Source organism: Odocoileus virginianus, chromosome 27, assembly GCF_023699985.2.
Source record: "Odocoileus virginianus isolate 20LAN1187 ecotype Illinois chromosome 27, Ovbor_1.2, whole genome shotgun sequence".
Classification (NCBI taxonomy): domain Eukaryota; kingdom Metazoa; phylum Chordata; class Mammalia; order Artiodactyla; family Cervidae; genus Odocoileus; species Odocoileus virginianus.
The window spans coordinates 2151824-2156880 of NC_069700.1; the positions used below are offsets into that span (position 1 = coordinate 2151824).

Here is a 5057-nt window from a genome sequence, read left to right on the forward strand (position 1 = left end):
AACCCCCAAGGAGGAGTCGGCCTCTCGAGGCCCCATTCTAGCGGCAGCGCACAAGAAGCCTCAACACGGGGCCTGGCACACAGCAAGTGCTTAATAAGTGCTCTCCTGGTTTCACTGGTCCCTTTAGGCACCATATTCTTGATCCCTAATAGCTGGGTCTCCCTAGTTCAAACACTTCTCCTGAGGAATACCTACATAGAAATCTTTAAGTCAGAACTTTCTAGCAAAAGAATTAGTTAGAAAATGATTGGCAAAAAAAAAAGATTGGCAATTTTTTAAAAGATTAAATCCCCATTTATATAACAATCTTGAAATGAAATTATAGAGCCAGAGGACCACTTAGTGGTCACCAGAGGTTAGGGATGGAGGAGGGTGTAATAGGTGGGAGGTATCCTCGGATGTGGAATAGTTTTCTGTATGTTCATTGTGGAGGTGGTTTCCAGAATGGACCACCAGTTTATTATGATGAAACTGTATTGAAGTGTCCCCCCCCACCCCCACACACACAACTGCATGTAAAGCTGCTGAAATCTGAATAAGCTCAGTGGATTGTAATAATGGCAATTTTCTGGTTTTCATATTAGATATTATGTCTAGTTTTATCATTGAGCAAAACTCAATAAAGTGTATAAAGTGTACACTGGGACCTTCTTGTATACTGCTTTTCAACTTCCTGTAAATCTGTAATTAAATTGACTGAATTCATATGAATGAATTATACATGGAATTTGCTAAACAGTTAAGGAAAGCCTAAATAGACACAAAGATGCACTCCAAATAAGATGCACTGTTTTGTTCTGGTAGCAGCTTTTTATTTTTTTATTTATTTTCTTGGTTAAATGGTACTTTCTGTGGGATATTTGTTCCCCGCCCAGGGATCGAGTCTGCATCCCTTGCACTGGAAGCACTGAATCTTAGCCACTGGACCACCAGGTAATTCCCCATATACCCCTCACAAAAGGATTGGGAAAGTGTTACCCAGGGCCATTGCTTTGCAAAACACTCTGCATATTGTGGTTGCTAGGAAAAGCGCCTTCTGGAAGTTGCGCAGTATAAAACCTGTGCAACCTGCCTTTAGCCAAGTATTGCAAAGAGTTGTACTGTAGTCACTGATTCTTTCATCTTGGTCGCATGATCTAGTCCTGACTTCAAACTGCTCCCTTTCAAGCCAGATTAGATTGGAATAATCACATTTTTGCATCAGTAGTGATGTTCAGATTACAGAGAATTCTCAGTCAACACTTGCTCAAACATCAGACCTAAGAACAGAATACGTATTCATTTATTCGATAAATTTTCTACAGAGCTAGAAAGACTGGGCTTTCCTTGTGACTCAGCCGGTAAACAATCCGCCTGCAGTGTGGGAGACCTGAGTTAGATCCCTGGGTTGGGAAGATCCCCTGGAGAAGGAAAAGGCTACCCACTCCAGTATCCTAGCCTGGAGAATTCCACGGACTGTATAGTCCATGGGATCGCAAAGAGTTGGACGCACCTGAGCGACTTTCATTCACTCACTCAGAAAGACTGGTTTCAGCCTCAGTTACTCCTGCTGGGGTGGTCTGCAATTCACACAGACACCCCCCACAGCGCTGCAGTTTCAGGCACCCCCTAAAGTGCTTTCTACCTAGAAACGGCTTCTCTGTAGCCGTTATGTCCAACTCCCTAACGTGTTGGCAAAAAGAGAACTTCCAGCGCGAAAGCCACGTGAACCAAGAGTCCTCACTGCTCAGAAGCGGATGCTGTGTTTCTTTACAAGCCGGACTCTCTGCGTGGCTGGTCCTGGGCCTGTCTTGTTCATTCAATTCGGTGCATCGATGTGCAGGCCGGTCAGCCACGTGGTGCGGTCCTGCGGTTCCCAGGCGGGCCGGTCCCCGGGCGAGCCCCTCGGAGACCCAGTGATGGGGGCCAGCGGGAGACAGGTGAGTCTTGGATGAGGGTGAGGAGGTGGCCGCCCGGGGCGCCCCGCGGGTGGGGCGGGGCCTGAGCGCTGACTCACGGCCCCTCTCTGTCTAGAGGGCCAGGGCGGAGGCGGAGCTTGCCCAGGGCAGGGAACCCACGCCCAGCACAGGTTCCCTCCTGACTGCCACCCCCGATTTCCCACCAGATGCAGGTGCAGAGGATGCTCGGAGGCTGCCTCCCGGGCAGCGCGTGGGGACGGAGCCCGCGGCTGACCTCAGGGTTTGTGCCCTCCCCCGCCCGGCTCCTGATGGAGACGAGCCGTGGAGACGTGATCCGGGCTTCAGACGTGAACTCGCGGGGCGGGGCGGGGCGGGCGGTCGGCAGGCTCCGGGATCCAGATGTTCTCCTGGCGCCCCTTTCATCCGCGCTCACCTATCTCACACTCACACTCGCCGGGAACACCAGTCACCAAGCCTCTCCCCGACGGGGCCTGAGTCAGGAAAGGGTGGGGGCGCTGAGATAGTCCCCTCTCCCAGCCTTTGGGGAAGAAAGTGAAAAAGGAAGCGGGCCGGGGCTGGCTGGAAAAGAAGACTTTGCCTAGACTCGACCCACCTAGCCTGGTGAGTCAAGAAAAGGCTGCATCATTTTAAAAGGAGGAGGAGGAAGGGGAGGAGAGGGGAGGGAGAGAAAGAAAGGAAGGCAAGAGGGAAGGAGGGAGGGAAGGAGGGGGGAAAGCCTCTCCTCCTCGAAGGTCAGACACGTTTGAACACCAGCTCCATCACTTCTCCCCTGTGTGGCCTTAGACAGGTTTCTTTACTCTTCCATGCCTTTACTCTCGTTTGTAAGATGGAGATCCTGAGGACCAGGAGGACACCAACCTCCCGGGATTCGGAGACTTGAAGGGGCTGAATGTGGTAAAGCGCAGAGAGACGCCTGGCATGTGGAGGACCCGGTACTCCCTTACAGCTTACAGACTGGCCTGAAACCTCTTCCACGCCCCGCCCCCGGAGGTCCTCTGCCTCTCCCTGCCTGCCCCCCACTGTCAGAGGGGCCTCACATCCCCTAAGGGGACCCCGCCTCACGACAGGGCTGGGCTGAAGCCCCCCTGCCCCACATCCTTGCTTGGCCAGAGCTTCCTCACCTGACTTCCTGCCCCGTGCCCCAGGCGAGCCCCACAGAGCCGTCCAGCCTCCAGGACGTGGCTGGGGGTGGCCAGGCCGCTCCTGGCAGGAACTCGGCACTCGGGTACTCCCTCCCCTCCACCGGGGTCCCCCGTTTTGCTCTCACTCCCGTGTCCCTTCCCCTTCTCCTGCCCCCCACGTCGGGTTAGGGGGACAACAGGTGTTGCTGAGTGGGCATTGAGTGGGCATTCGCTGCCTTCCCAGCTCTGTGCCAAGCACGCTCCTCCCCATCATCCTCAAATAGCCCCCAGAATCGGGGCCTGCGCTCCATTCTGGGGCGGTTCTCTGTCTTTGCCCCCCAAAACAGCTAAAGTTAACAGTGTGTTGCTGTGAAAATCAAAAGCAATAAGAAAAGGAGAGACAGACCTGCATTTAATGGGGTGACCAACATCCCTGGATTTGTCCAAGATTAACAGCTTTCCCAGGACACTTGCGTATCTAAGCCTGCGAGAATCCCTGGCGAATGGGGCCGGCTGGTCACTCCAGCGGTCCAATCATCCCGAATACCCCTGATGCCACTGTAACAGTAGCTCCACAGCTTTGAAGTCACCATTTTGGGAAAGAACTTAACTCTTCTGAACCTCGGTTTTCTCATCTGTGAAATGGGGAAAGACCTCACAAGACCGTCATTGGGAGGACATTGGTGTGTCAACAGCAAACTCCAGAGAGTCTCCGGGCTCTGCTTGCCAGCCAGGGATGTGGCCCCATCCACCGCTGACGGCTCATCCTGGCCACTCCACCCCCCCCCCCAACCCCAGCTGCCTCACATGTCGGATGGGTGGGGAGATAAATAAATGACCCAACCTTGCCTTTCAAGACCAAGCCCTCAGGAGACACAGGTCGCCTCCCCTCTGCCACTTTCACCTGCCCCCCGTCTTGCGTGTGTTTGCGTGCTGAGTCATTTCAGTCGTATCTGACTTTGCAACCCTTGGACTGTAGCCCTCCAGGTTCCTCTGTCCAGGGGATTCTCCAGGCAAGAATACTGGAGCAGGTTGCCATGCCCTCTTCCAGGGGATCTTCCTGACCCAGGGATCGAACCCACGTCTCTTGAGTCTCCTGCATTGGCAGGCGGGTTCTTTACCACTAGCGCCACCTGGGAAGTCTTAGGGAAAAGGAAAGAGAAAGCAGAGAGTTGGCTCCAGAAGAAGACTTTGCTTGCACTGCCCGGACCAGACCTTGCAGGCAAGCCTGCAATGTTGGCTTTTTTTTTTTTTTTTTTAAGGAAGAGATCAGAACCCACAACTCAGACTGTCTGGAAAACCCCAGGTCCTCCCATCCTTCACCACAGACCAGGAAGTCTGGGCTGAACAGTGGGGCAGGGACTTTGGGGGGGCGAGTAGGCAAGGGAGAGGGTTGCCTGGGGGGCCTGGCCTCAGCGTGGCGTCTGACACGCTAGGTGCCTAGCGATGTCTGCGGGGCTGGGGCGGGTGGGACAGGCTCCACCCTCAGCGTGCAGAGGGCACGCCGCCCGGCATCTCCCGGACAGCATCCGGCCCCATCCCGCTTGCCATGGCCTCCGAGCCCGGCTGTGTCCAGGGCAGACTCTGCACCCTGGACCCCGGCGTCCCCGCACCTGATCTGAGGATGTGCTTCTCTTGGCTGTCTGACCCCACGAAGGAGCATCTGCCTTGGCTGTGGTCTCCAAGGCCTCTATGTGAAGGTCGGTGGCTCAGATGTTGCTATTTTTTCACGTTTATCAGAGACCGATGGCATGTGAGCCCATGGAGAACACCGAGGTGGACCTAGCGGGCGGGCCTGGCTCAGCAGATAAACACATGCGTGGCATTCCAGAGCCCTGAGGGCAGGCGCCCCTCCAACCCCCTCCACCCCCACCACCCCCGGCCTGGAGCGGCCTTGTCTGCACTGTCGCCTTCAGGGGCGTGCTCAGCGGTTCCCACCCCTGCGTGAGCGAAAGGATCAGCAGAGCCGAGGGTTCCCAGAGGCCTCCGTGGTCAGCCCCCAGCCGCTGCTGCGGGC

At 55.1% G+C, this 5057-nt stretch overlaps 1 long non-coding RNA gene across 1 annotated transcript; it reads left to right on the plus strand.

Annotated features, from left to right (window-relative positions):
* Positions 1-1751: 1751 nt before the first annotated feature.
* LOC139031520 (uncharacterized) lies at positions 1752-3896 on the plus strand. The gene is made up of 3 exons (XR_011484020.1): positions 1752-1919; positions 2105-2178; positions 2746-3896. It is a non-coding gene; the product is annotated as an uncharacterized lncRNA (long non-coding RNA).
* The last annotated feature ends 1161 nt before the right edge of the window (positions 3897-5057 follow it).